The sequence below is a fragment of the Ceratotherium simum genome, chromosome 15 (genome assembly GCF_057802395.1).
Source record: "Ceratotherium simum simum isolate JZ-2026a chromosome 15, ASM5780239v1, whole genome shotgun sequence".
Lineage (NCBI taxonomy): Eukaryota > Metazoa > Chordata > Mammalia > Perissodactyla > Rhinocerotidae > Ceratotherium > Ceratotherium simum.
This window is the reverse complement of record NC_141914.1, coordinates 12,094,860-12,109,990: the sequence shown is the minus strand read 5'-3', so window position 1 is coordinate 12,109,990 and position 15,131 is coordinate 12,094,860.

Sequence of the window (15,131 nt, the reverse complement as noted above, 5' to 3'; positions counted from 1 at the left end):
ACAGAGTTGGACTGACCTGTCTCCCTCATAGTTACAGCTGTGGATAAAGGTATAGCTAGAGGTATAAATGAGGCATAAATAGCAATAGAAATAGGGTATAAATGGAGGTAAAGAAGTTATAGATGAAAGCATAGATGAAGATATAGATAAAGGTAGAAATATTCTGGGGTTTTCCAAAAGGTATTGAGGAGATTTACAAAGAAGTACACAATATAAGATAAAATATGTTGAAATAAAATTATCAGACATAAAGTAAGATGAGTAAAATCATTGCAGCCGTAATGTCACAAAGTTCCACTCATTTGCCAAAGGTGGGCTACTCATTGGACTCTGAGCTTCCTAGCAGTAGAAGTGAAAAAGAAGATATCATCACAGTCTTGCCCCAGCAACAGCCCCATCCTGGCAGTGGCAATTGATTTCATTTTTTTTTTTTTATAATTTTATTTATTTATTTTTTCCCTCAAAGCCCCAGTAGATAGTTGTATGTCATAGCTGCACATCCTTCTAGTTGCTATATGTGGGACGCGGCCTCAGCATGGCCGGAGAAGCGGTGCGTCGGTGCGCGCCCAGGATCGAACCCGTGCCGCCAGCAGCGGAGCACGAGCACTTAACCACTAAGCCACGGGGCTGGCCCTGGTTTCATTTTTTTACCCACATTCCTCTGAGACACCCAGTGTCCTCTCCACAGAAAACAGGGGCCTGGCTCCCCCTTGCAAACTTTATGTTCTAATCATCCCAACCTCTTCCCTTTCTTCCCCCAGCCTAGGTTAGTAGCTGCTCCCTGCCATTTCTGTGAACTCAGTGTCCTCCCTTTCCTTTTTCAGTCCTCCAATGTCTTTTTAACTAATTCCTTATATTAAATTCCCTCTGCTAAAATATCTAGTGTGGCTTCTGTTTCCCTGAATGATCCCGACTGTTGCTGAGCCCTGACCAACTGAAAGAGGAATCCTGTTTAGGATGGGGAACCCACCTCCTCCTTTGCCCACATGCACTGAGTGCTTACTCTAGAATTGTGCTGTGGGCTTGTTTAATCCTAATAGCCCAGTGATGTGGGTTATCCCCACTCTATCTGGTAGCTGAGACTCAAAGAAGTGACATCATTTCCCCCAAGTACTTCCTGGTAGTTTCCTTCCAACACCCCCGATGGGCTGAGCCTAACAGGGAAACAGCTGGCAAAGAAGCAGTGTAGTCAGTAGGACCCCAGCCCAGCATCACAGAGCAGAATATGGAAGGACGATTTGAGAGCTGAGAGTTTATGGCTTAATTACCAGCACAGATGGGAAGGGTGGGGTGAGCCCAGTAGACACCTTGAGGACACCTCACCACCCATAAGTCCCAAAGTAAGAGCATCCAAGCTCTGCTTTATCCCAGGCCCCACCTCCCTCTTTATGCTTTGAACCCCGTAGTTCTCGTCTGACTTCCTCATGCTTCAAAAGTCGCCCCGTTGCCTCTTACCTGGATCCTCCTCCACCCGTCAGCCCCTTTGGAATCATGACTGGTTTGTGTAGTTGACCCAGATTTGGTGTCAGTTTTTCCCCAGATGCTGCCTCTTAGATTTCTAAGCTCTGCTCCATGTGCTGTACCCATTGCTCACGCCAGACCTACCTCCTCCCAAGTTGACCCCCGGCTCATAGGGGAGAGGTGAAAGAGCTACTCCCTTCCCCTTCCAAAGAATAGCTTGTTCTTATCTGTAAGAAGGGCAGGCAGGCCCTCATAGCATACCCCTGTCAGCTTCTTAGGAAATGAGTTGGTGAGTATGGAGAATGTGAAGATGCTAGTTGTTTGTCCTAACAAAACAAGTCATAAAGTAATATCTACTTCATAGTTTTGCTGAGGGTGGTCCTAAGAAGGAGATGAAATTCAGGTACAAAAGAATTTACGTTCTTTCATGGTTAGGTAGGATAGAAAAAAAAAGAGGCTAGAAAAACAGAACTATATTCTTTCCCTCAAGTCTCCATCTCTTAAGGTCATATCTCCCCAAAATCATGTTCTTCTCCATGCTTTCCTCTGCAACTTAGCATCATGATGCTGAGTCCAATGGAATAGTCCTAATCCTAACAGTCCTCACAGCCCTGTTAAGCCATGTTAACCTTTAACAAACTAGATATTTTAAAGTAAATTTCTTCCTCCTTCACATGATAAGCTTTAGGCAGAACCTACTGCCCAGTGATGCTGTTTTGATTTTGCAGTTTTATTGTATTTAATTGGAATTCCATGTGTTTTCCCCCTAATGGTTTTTCAGTGAAATTTCAAGTAAGGGATCCCGTGACAAGTAGGGCCTGGTGTCTGAAGAACCTCAACAACTTTAATGAATTTCTCAGACTGTCACTCCCATTTATCAAAGGGCAGGAGCCCAACCAGAATCATAACCATTTAATGAGAACCTAGCTCTTCCAACATATTTTCCTCTTTTTTCCTATAATTCCTTGATGCTTTGAAGGAAAGACACTATCTTAAAAAGAGAGATGGATGAAAAGGAGGACATTAAAGTGTCTAATAATTTTTACTTTATAAAAATGACCCCATCCCTAAAATAAAAGACTAAAATCATATTTCTCACATCTCTCTCTATAGTTGAAGGGGCACCAGGAAGAAGATGACCTGTTTCTTTGGCCCAAAATATCAAGAAAGAAAGGAAGTAAAAAGGGAAAACAGATGAGTAGCAGCTGTTCCAGGACAAGAATGAGCTCTAATGTTATTTCTCTTCCTTCTCAAGTCAGTGGTGCTGGCCATCTGCTCTTTCTGGCAGAGAGAATATTCCACCTGGAGACGTGTCTGTTGACATAGAACTGCTGTTTAAAACAGAAGAGTAGGCTTTGGGGTCAGGAGAATGGTTTAGGTGGGGCAAATATTTCCTTCATCTTTCTTGCCAAAATATGTTGGCATAAGTGTAATGGAGAAATAAATGCAAAAACATGGTTTGTTTAAAATTAAATATATGACTGAGAGGCAAATGAGGAGGCCTAAAATAAGGGCTAGTGCACTAAAGAAACTATATGAGTGTCGGAGACAGCCCGCTTGCTCACCCCCCTCCCCCCATTTATATTGAAATAACCTTTAAAAATGAAAATGAAATACAGAAAAGTCCTGACATTTAAAACCAAGCTAGTGTCTTATGCTTGCTGAAGAAATCTAAATCATTAAAACTGTGTGGACAGGAAATAGCTTTTTCAATACTCAGAGTTTGTTCCTAGGGACAGCTGTAGGGAGGCAAAATTGAGCGTTCAAATCAAACCCAGGGAATATTGAGTTTTATCGGTAGGATGACTGACAACATTGAGAAAACTACTCAAGTAGGCAGAATTGCTCGGTGGAAAGAGCGCTGGGCTACCACCCAGATCTGGACTCTCAAGACCTTTGACAAGCCACTTACCCCTCTGAGTCTTGGTCTCTTCAGCTCTCAAGGGAGGGGACCAATCTCTGAGGTCCCTTCCACCTCTAATTTTCTATGATTCCAGTAGACCTTCACAATGCACGGAATGACACCTTAGCACCTCAAAAAGATTTGTTGCTTAGAAACAAAATTTAAGAAAAATTGTTTGTATTTGACATAAATTGCATGAAGCCCAGATTTTTTTAGACTCTTGTGCCCAGTGGGTTTCAGGTTGCTTCCTAGGGGCTCTATGTCTCTAGTTGTTACTTTTTGTCCCTACCCCTCATTCTGAGTTGCTCTCAGTCACATATGGAATGGTAAGCTAGTGATAGGCCGCCCACCCAGAAGTCACCTGAAAGTCTTTTTAAAAATAAAAGTTTTTATATACCTGATACCCCTGCTGATTCTAATGCATGGCCAGGTGTGAAAACCATGGCTCACATCTCCTCTACGAGAGACCCAACCCCATGGCCATCTTGGAAAAGACCAGACTCCATCCATGCTCTATCGCCAGCATTGACATTTTAAGTACCTTGGAGCCATGGTGTTCTCCACACTTCATTTGTAAGATAGAGCAAAAACGTCACAGACTTGCATGCATGCAGACTAATTTAAATCCTGCCTCCATCCCTCACTAACTATATACCCTGGATAAGTCATTTTACCTCAGTAAGTCTGAGTTTCCACACCCATAAAGTGAGATTAAAAATACCTCATGGAGTTGTTGTGAAGATGACATGAGATAACATATGTAAGCTCCTAGCAGAGTACTTGGCATATTACATGCTTAGTACATGTTTGTTCCTCTAACTTTTAGAATTTTCAAGGCCTCAGATACATGGAGCTAAGGGTACTTCTTAGGAATAGTTCCCAAGCCGGCCTAGAGGAATGCTATATACTGGCCGCAGACACTTTAATCTCTTGGTTCTCAAGACACATTAATTGGCCCTTCTAATGAGGTCTGAGAATACAATCATCTGTACACTATTATCTCTGGATGGGCAAAACCTTTAAAATGCCAACAGAGAATGGGCCCTCAAACTCTCAGTTATACAGACTTTTAAGATTTTCCCCATGCTCTTAAAATGAGAAAGAGCCCTCATCCATTTTCAGGCAAAAGTTTTATAATTAGATTGCACACTTTGTCTCCACTCCAGCACATATGTTCATTCTTTCTGATCGTAACGCTATATTTCTGTAACATTCTATACTTTTAATGAGCATTTTAGGAAATATGATATTAAAACTAATAGCAATTCATTAAGATAATTTAGATATTATGATCATCATTTAATATAAATTATTTAGATCAATATATATGAGAATATGAAGCAAAAGTATTTCCAGAACTTGACTCCTCTCTCTACCAAGTCACCACCTCCCACACTACTACCTGCTCCCTCTGCCCTTATCTCTCACTCGATTGTTACAGCAACCCCTCAGCTGGTCTCCCTGCCTCCAGCCTTGTCCCTCCACAGTCTACTCTCAGGAGAGCAGCAGAGCGATCCAACTAAAGCATAAGGCAGATCATGGCATTCCAAACGCTCAGGTGGCTTCTATTCTCACTCAAGATAAAAGCCAAAGTTCGTGGATGGCCTCAGGCCTTTACTATCTGTCCCGCTCCTCTCCCTCACCTTTCTCTCCTCATCTGCTGCTCCTTACCCCCGTTCACTCCGCTTCAACCACAGTGGCCACTTTCCTCTTTCTACAACACCCCAGGCACCAGCCATCCTCAAGGACTTCCTTCCCGCTGATCTCTCTGCCTGCGATGCTTCTCCCCAGATACCAGCGTAGCTGCTTCTCCCACCTCCTTCCAGCTTTTCCTCAGTTGTCGCCTTCTCAGTGAAGTCTTCCCTGACCACCTATTTACAATTGCAAATGTCTTTTCCCTCCACTACCACACTCCCAATGCCCCTTCTCTGTGTAAATTTATTCCATAGAACTGGTTTTCTTCTAACCTACTATGTCATTGCTTATTTGTTTATTCTTTGCCTCTCCCCATTAGAACACAAATTCCACAAGGCCAAGATTTTTGGTTTGGGTTTATTAACAGATCTCCAGCACTTCAGACAGAGCCTGGCACACAGCAAGCACTCGACAATATTTGTTGAATGAACAGAGGACTTACAAAACTTGCCCGTGATTATACATCTTAATAGTGATGGACTTAACAGCTCTTCTTATTCTCTTTGCAGAGTCTTTCTTCCACTCCATGTGTTCCTTCGTTATGTCATGAAAGTCATAATGTGGAAATAATATTTTCTATTATCCTTCAAATTAGTTTCTGTGGGAGCTCATATAATCCAACTGATGCTGCCATTTAAAAAATGCTTTTGAAATTGACTTTTACGCAGTTTTTTTATCACATAAGAAAATCGTAACGTTATCATCATATTATCATCACAGCTGCCAGATGGTTTTGTTTTTTGGTTTGTCCGTTTTCTTACCAAAATGATATTTCTATCTGTGCTCAGGTTACTTAACTTGACTTCGAATGGTTTATAGCTCTTTCCAGAATTCAAAATATATTCTCAAAGAATAGAATGATGTGCCACCATTGAGAGCAAAATGGTCCTCAAAAAATAAATAGATTTTTAAATACTAAATAGATTTTTTAAACTATTGGATCAAAAATTAAAAGACAAATAATAAACTGAATTCATTTGTAAAATTGTGACAAAGAACTAACACATTTAAAATGTGAAAGTTCAGCAAATTTACAAGAAAACACTCCAAAGATGGGGAATTTATCAGGGTAGAAAATTTGCAAAGGAGCAAATATAACTAATTACTGATTAACAAACACAAAGAAAAGTTTTCAAGGTCACGGGTAATAGGAAAAAAACCCACCACAAATTAAACAAAACTTAGAAATAATTTCACATGTCAAATTTAAAGTTTCTTTTAAAGATCGATTATGGGATGGTAACATTAGGGGAAGTAGGATAATAGATATAATGAAATTCTTTGTACTATTTTTGCAACTTTTCTGTCAGTCTAAAATTAGTTCACAAAGCTTAAAAAAAAGGATGGATGCTCGGTTCTGTTCCGTCGCTCTATTTGTCTAACCCTGTGTCAATTCCAAACTCTCTTAATTACTATCATGTTATAATAAGTCTCGATATCTGGAATCTGCTTTCTTCTTCTTTGCAATTGTCTCAGCTATTCCTGACTCTTGGAGTTTCCAAATAAAATGTAAAGTCAGCTTGTCAGTTTCCACAAACTCACTGCTGGAATTTTCCAGTAGAATTACATTGAATTTATAGGGCAGATTGGAGAGATTTAACAGTGAAAGATTCGGGCCGTAACAACCACTGTGTGTATCTTCCTCTGTTCGTGCTCCCTGAGCTCCTCTCCCAGGTCCTGGGTGTTGGATAAAGCTGGACTTGATCACAGCTTGGATCCCTCCAGATTTACTGTCTGGTCTGGTGGGTGCACAGCTTATTTTTTCACTTGGAGTATTCCTTTCTGATAAAATTTTAATCTGGTATGGAAAATAAGGCTCGCCCTTCCAGGTTTCTAAACTAAGTCACATTTTAGCAGATGTGTGTGTCACAGTTTAGAGTAAATTGATGATTCTGTTTAGTTTAGGAGCTTAGGAGTGAAGGATGAGAATTAATCCCAATGCAGTAGCTAACAGCAGAAACCTAGTTCAAAATAGCTTAAGTAGAAAAGGGAGTCCACTCACTCGTGTAACACACATTGAGACAACTGGATACAGGGGCTCCAAGGATGTCAGCAGCTCCCTGGATCTCTCATCTCTGCTTGTCTCTGTACATTGGCCGGTACGTTCCCTGAGGCTGGGATAGATGGCCACGAATGAATCTAACCTAAAATATTCTTACAATTCTCTGCTCCAAAGGAAGAGAGCCCCCTTCCCCTCTCTCTTTCCCTCTCCCGTCTCCCCCCAAGCACCCATATATCGTATCTGAGGGAAGACTGATGGTCCTGCTCGGGTCATTCCTGCATCAGTCATGGTGGCCAGGAGGATGGAGGCCTCGGCTAGCCCTGATCACATACACACACCCTCCCTGACCTGGTGTATATTGAGGGGCAGGCAGTGGGGGGAACCATCGTCAGCCTCACCTGAATCTTAAGACTAGCTTCCCCACAGTAGGGAGGAGTTCTGTTTTCAGAAGAAAGGAAGGAAAGCTGGACAGACAAGAAAGTTATGGCATAGAATATGACATGAAGTGACACAAGTACTGGGCCTCCTTTCCCACCACCTGTAGCAGCCTTCAACCACCTGGCCTTTAGGGAGCTAAGAGGATGACAAAGTAAGGCAAAACACCTTTATTAAATATTGTAGAAACAAAAGCTTGCAGAATCTATTCAAATTTTAAGCATTGTCTGGAATATAAAACAAATTTAAAGTTGTTCTAAAAACACTGTGGAAATCCTTTCCTCTTCAGGATTTTAATCTGTAAGTGCTCAGGACTATCTCCATCGCTGATGTGACCCTGTAAGACTTCAGCACTTGCCTACAGCTGGCTGAGTGTACTAACAACCAATACCCTAGGCGTTGGGCAAACTCTCAATCTCCCTTCATCGCTTCAGTGACCACAACTGGGCTGCCCACTAGAATCTTCTGGGAAGCTTTTAAAAATTCCCATACCCAGGCTGTAACCCGGGCCAGGTGAATCAGCATCTCAGATTGGGACCCAGGCATCAGTGTTTTTTAAAGCTCTCAAGGTGATTTCAGTGTGCAGCCGAGGCTGGTACCACTGATGGGTTGACGTCCGCCTGCGTGCTGCCTCCTCCTAGACATGCCTTGCTTCACCACGGGGGAGTTAAAACACCAAGGACTTAAGATTCAGTTGTGACTCTAGAGGGAACGGATAAGGAAGTAGCTTTGCCTGTGTTGGTTGTAGGCCATGAATCCCAAAGAAGTTCATGGGCCAGATCCAATCATTTATGGTATCCACAGTATATTTTAAAAATTAAAAAGAAAATCACATAAAAATCTAGATTTTTATCTTCTCTTGAAAAATTGGAAGATAGGGGAAATATTAGCCAGCTGTTGAGCAGCAGTTGCCTCTTTTGGATAAAAAATGTGCTTTCCAGTTTGTCACAGTTTCTATTACTCTCTACTAATATGCCCAGCCAATTTCACTAATTAAAATAATCTGTTGGGCATCTGAGTTTACCGTCAATTCTAGGTGCTAAGCCTCCCTGTAACCTGGGCAAAAGGAATTCTCTACATAATATAGCCTGATTCATTGGAATTGGGTTCTCCATTGGGATAAAGACCTCACAGTAACAAGATGTGTTCACTATCCTGATCTTTTCCCCTAGACAGAAATCTCTCTCGAGTGATGGTGTCAGAATAGGTCACAGAGATGCTAGGTTCCATATGGATCTAGAGACATATTGATGCGTAGATGCTTGTAGATGTGGATATAGATGTATCACACCTTTAACAAGACTTGAACAAGGTCTCAGTGCTTCTGTTCTCCACCAAGGCAAAATTAATACCATGAAAGGAAATCAACTCAATTCAATTTAATTCAGCAACAAAAATAATAGCATTGGTAAAGGACGTTCCGGTTTACAAAGAATTTTCATACTCGTTATCTATTTGATCCTCATAGAAGCTATGTGAGAAAGGCTTTGTTACAATTCCTACTTTATAGATGAAGAAATTAAAGCTCAGATAATTTTAAGACATCTTAGGTCATTAAGTCCCCAAATCAGGACTTGAATATATGCTCTTTATCCTAAATCTCATACTCTCTTTTTTTTTTTAATTTATTTTTCCCCCAAAGCCCCGGTAGATAGTTGTATGTCATAGTTGCACATCCTTCTAGTTGCTGTATGTGGGACGCGGCCTCAGCATGGCCGGAGAAGCGGTGCGTCGGTGCACGCCCGGGATCCGAACCCGGGCCGCCAGCAGCGGAGCGCGCGCACTTAACCGCTAAGCCACAGGGCCGACCCCTAAATCTCACACTCTCAATCATAACACATTGTACTCCCCAAAAGACAGTAACAGTTAGAGAGGTATGTTGAAAAGTTGCAATGGGTATAGAGCTAGAGAACTTGAGGCTCTTATGGTGCTGATTATATGCCTGAGGCACCTCAAACCATTCCTACCACTAACTGAGACCCTTTGCAACTGCCTGGCCTCCGTAAAACAGGACCTCAAACTCAGGATCAATTTGGCTGAGGGCCAAATGAGTGGCGTAGATACAGTAAACATTAATTTGGACTCTGCTTATCCAGAATTTATGAAACAGTTCATCCTTGCAAAACTGAAGTTCACTTTCAAATTTGCATGACCCAAAATTATTTACTAAGTATAGAGTAAAATGGAATTTGCTGGAGATTTGGAGAGGAAATTGGCAAAATATTTTGATTATCTGACTTTTAAATTTCATATAGAAGGTTTAGAGATCAATTCTAACTCAAGGATAAATATGTATCTTGATTGACAATTTCTGATTTACAGCTGCTTTCTTCTTACTTAGCGCTGTGCTTGGATACATAGTCATCTCTTGGTACCTGCAGAGATTGGCTCCAGGACCCCCCCCATGGATACGAAAATCTATGGATGTTCAAGTCCCTTATATAAAACAGCATAGTATTTGCATATAACCTATGCACATCCTCCTGTATACTTTAAATCATCTCTACATTACTTATAATACCTAATTCAATGTAAATGCTATGTTAATAGTTGTTCGACTGTATTGTTTAGTGAAAAATGACAAAAGAAAAAGTCTGTACATGTTCAGTACAGACGCCCATCACAGGCCTTTCAATCAGCAGTTCGTTGAATGTGCAGGTGTAGCAGCTGCAGATACAGAGTGCCAACTGTAGGTTGTAAGCACTCAATAAATTTTAGCTCTTATAATTACTTTAGCCATCCTTTCAATAATTTAGCAACTGACTTCTTATTCTATGTTTCCTTGTCATAGTCTTTTTTTTCCCCAGCTTTATTGAGATATGATTGACATATGCTGTGTAAGTTTAAGGTATACAACGTAATGATTTGATACACATATATATTGCAATATGATTACTACAATAGGTTAATTAACACCTCCACCACCTCATGTAGTTACCTTTTTGTGTGTGTAGTGAGAACATTTAAGATCGAGTCTCTTAAAAAGTTTAAGTATATAATACAGTATTGGTAACTATAGCCATGCTACATGTTATCCCCAGAACTTATGCATCTTATTACTGAAAGGGTTTACTCTTTGATTAACATCTTCCCGTTTCCCCACCCCCAAGCCTCTGGCAACTGCCATTCTACTCTTTGTTTCTACGAGTTTGGCTTTTTTAGATTCCGCATGTAAGTGGTACCATGCACTATCTGCCTTTCTCTGTCTGATGTATTTCACTCAGCACAATGCCCTCAAGATCCATCCATACTGCAAGTCTTGCTAGGGTCTCTGGCACAGTATACATTCAATAGATGTTTATTACATTGAACTGGTATTTTTTACTACTATTACATTGATCACTAGTAATGAAGAAAATGCAAAATAAACAATAAGGTTTTAGTCATCAGATTGGGAAAAAATACAAGGTAATAATATCAAGGTTGGTGCTGAGGGTGGATGAAGGCAAGTGGAGTTCTCATTCAATGCTGGTAGAGGAGATGGCATTGTCTTTAGAGTCACTCTGGTTAAAACCGAACATGTTCATACATTATCAACCTGGAATTCCTCTTCTCTGAATCCATTCTAGGGAAACATTGACACGCATGCACAGGGAGACATATACATGGATGCCGATTGCAGCTTTGTTTGTAAGAAGGAGAGTCAAAAACAAATTGTGTATCAATTTGGCATAGGTAAATAAACTGGTATACTTGCATTACTTAGGGATTGGTTCCTGGTACACATAACAGATAACTCAATTTAGAGTGCTTTGACCAAATAGATTATTTTTTTCTCACCCTGTAGAATTTGGAGGTAATTGGTCCAAGGCTGGTACAACAGATCCACAATATCGTCCCTGTACCAGGCTCCTTCTGTCTTTCTGCTTTGTTATCCTTAAGTCTTGCCCCCATCCACTTGGTCACAAGGAGGTTCCTGACACCTCTCCCTAGACATCACAACTGTGTTCTAAAAGGAAGGAGGGAATCTGCAGGACAGCGCAGTTAACAGCATTTGAAGAGCTTTGATAGGAGCCCGCACGTAGTGACCTCCACTTCCATATATTGGCCAAAGCTATGGCACATAGTACCCTAGCTACAAGAGAGCCTGAAGAATGCAACATTTATCTGGGTACATTGTCACCCTAAATAAAATCAGGACGAAGAGGGGAATAGATACTGGATTGGCAAATATCAATCCCTTAAACAATACTCACATAAATGGAATATTGCTATGATGTGCTCAATCCAGAAGAACCACAGTAGGTAGAACTCCAAGTCATATTGGTGAATGAAAAAGTTATGGAACAAAACCTATGATATAATGCCGTTTACACGCTCACAAACATGCACACAGACGCAGGAAAAAGAGTAAACTAATACGTAGAGAAAAGTCTGGAAGGATGCACCCAGAACCCAAAGAATGATTAATTGTGGTGGAGGGGGTTGGGAGTCTCTAGTTTTATTTATAATTCGGGATGCAGCTTCTGTGTCACCCTTACATCAATCCCTGATTCTCATTACAAATACAAGACTTGATAGAGAGAAGGCTGTGGCGGATTTTGAAAAAGGAGACTATTTACATACTATCTCTATTAAATTTCTAAAATGTATCTATTTGAAGGAGGAACACTGGAGAAAGGGAAACTAAGCACAAGAATGATACTTTGGTACAAACTTGGCATAATAGATTACAACACAATTTTTTCTGGTTCCTGTTCCTCTTTAGATGCTTATCTCTATAATTAGAATTGTTCTCTATGCATTTATCGTTATTTGTAGGTTTACTGATCTGCCATCAACTGAGTTGGTCTTACCCACTGTTCTTGTATTCTCAGTTCATTTGGTAAAACACTGTGTACCAAGCAGAGTGAGGATTTCATTTTATTGGGCTTCTCAAAATTGCTCCAGCATCCTACATTGCAGAACATGATTAAAGATAGTTTGGTGCAGTAGAAATAACCTTGATTTGAAGCCAGAGACTTGGATTCTTTTCCTAACTCTGTCCCCTACAATGTGGCCTCAAGCATGAAGTAATTAACGAATATGAAATGAGCAAGATTGATGAACGCACCTTTCTGTGATCCCCCAACCACCGACCAGCCTGTTCTCCTGAAATGTCACCAAATATTTTCCTATTTTAGCTTCTATAGCTTGTTCCCACACTTCTTTCCTTAGTACTTAACAGTAAGACAATAAATATTAAAAACGGTAGAAGTGGGCACCAGGGACCAACCAGATGTGGACAAAGAGATGTCTGTAACTGCTTTGGTGATGTGTTTTAGCTGAAATGGTTCTGACAGCCAGGCTCAGAGGCAGAAGACAGCTTGCCGATGTTCTCTGACTTAAAGTGACTACGGTGGATTTTGAAAAGGATCATATTTAGGCTGCTCTACTCTAGTGAGCTGTTCATTAGGCTTGAGATGCCTTTGAGAAGTGGGTTATGACTTTCGTGGAAACTTTGTATAAAACAAGCTACATCCCAGCTGAGTCTTTTTTTTTTTTTTTTATAATTTTATTTATTTTTTCCCCCAAAGCCCCAGTAGATAGTTGTATGTCATAGCTGCACGTCCTTCTAGTTGCTGTATGTGGGACACAGCCTCAGCATGGCCGGAGAAGCAGTGAGTGGGTACGCGCCCGGGATCCGAACCCGGGCCGCCAGCAGCGGAGCACCCGCACTTAACCGCTAAGCCATGGGGCCGGCCCCCAGCTGAGTCTTAACACCTAGATGATATTTACCAGGAGAATTCTTAAGTTGATTGGGCTCAGTGTTTTTGTTGTCACTATTTTCTGTATATTTATATTTTGAATGTATGTGCTCTCAGATCAGTAATTTTTCTTCTCTTCGAGGGGAAGAGATTTTTGTTTTAGAAGATAAACAAAGTTCTGATTTAGCACTACCTGTCTCATATTGATAGGTGTCACAAAAAGTAAATCTGCATGAAAAGCCACTATTTCACGTTGCTACATACTCTGGGGAGTGTGTGTATGTGTGTGTGTGTGTATAACGTCTATATATATATAATATACTATATGACTCAGTTCACACAGTCGAGTGTGCAGGGAATGTAACATCATTTTTCTGTAACTGCATTTAAATTCTATTTTGATATTACTATTCTTCTGGGTAATGGAAATATACTCTCAATTTAGGAACCCTTTTCCATTCTCTCTTTTGCCTATCTAGGGAACTTATTGAGTACCAATATACGGGAGGATGGGATCTGGTATATGTTACCGTATATCCAGTTGACTTTTGTAGTGATCAGGGATAATCATAAAATATATTAAAAACATCTAAAAATCAACACAGGCACAGACAATCGAAATGGATGTCTGTAGTCACTAATCAGTACAAGTGAACAGCGCATAATGACGACCTTGCCCTTCTGGTCTTCAACTGTTGGTTTACCCCCCAAGCCATGGCTACTCTTTTTGTCCTCAGAAAATCCTTGTCAAGTTTCTGTGCCATATCCAAGTGTTTTCCAGGAGCATGAAATACTTTGTACTACTCCTGTCTCATTTTTGGCCATAGAAACTGCGTCTTCTCTACTGTACTGCTCCTTACGACATGTGGGAAATTATGGGCCTTGCATCTTCCTGGATTCTACTCAAGAATTGGAGGAGGAGGGTTGGTGTCAGAGGGCTATCTTGCTCCTGATTTCCCCTTCCTAATCAAAGTTTAAGTTGGGTTAGGACCAGGTTAGAGATAGGGATCAGGTACCTGCAATGGTCAGAGCACAAATAATTTTCAGAAATTTCAGCTTCTAACTTAATTATGTTACATTAAACTCTCCTCCTAAAGAGTCTGTATTTAATAGGGGGCACTGTAGCCTAGCTCTTCATATATATTCCCCAAATTTTGTTTAGGACAAAATTTTTATGGTTTAAGTCCTTCAAGGCTTTTTGGTTTGGCTTTTGATAATCAAGGGTCGTTTTCCTACTCTTTTGTTGTTTTATACCCACTGAGGCAACAAATGTTTCCCATTAAACAGGAGAATGTTCACAGCATAATAAACAATGTCAGGAAGGGCAAACTTGCTGGCTACTGTGTATTTAAGTATCAACCCACCAGATCTGCTTCAGGCATCTGACCCATCTGTCGAGTCTACATGAAACATCTCAAGCACGAGAACAGTCTTCGCCCTTGAAAGCCTGCTCAGTCTTTAGGTCAATCTAATGGAAGTTATAATTGTCTGAAATCTATCTCTGCGTAACTTTGCTAAGAATATGAAAATAAAAATAAAAATAAAAAACAACCAGTCACTCCTGTATTATCATTTCTCTCCAGGCCTCCCTTCAGATATCCGGTCCTGTTCACCACTTCAATAACCCCAAAGCAAGACCCCACACCTGTATGTAGAATGGAAAGTTGACTTTTTGGAACCACAGTGTTTTGCGTAGCTCTTCTGCCATCCAAATTCACTCCCAGGATTCCCAATTAGCAGTCTGGGCAGCCAACTCTTGGTCAGCATGACTTGTCTTTCAATGAAAGGATTTCAAGCCCAGGGGCACATTGCAGGAGTTAATACATTGGTCACTGGGATTCAATTCCTCCACAGGTCCTTCACATGAGGCGCGGTAAGGCTCTACGTTGTCACGCCCTGTCCACAGCTCCAGCCTCAGCTCACACCGCACTGCCTCTGTGCTTTCTCC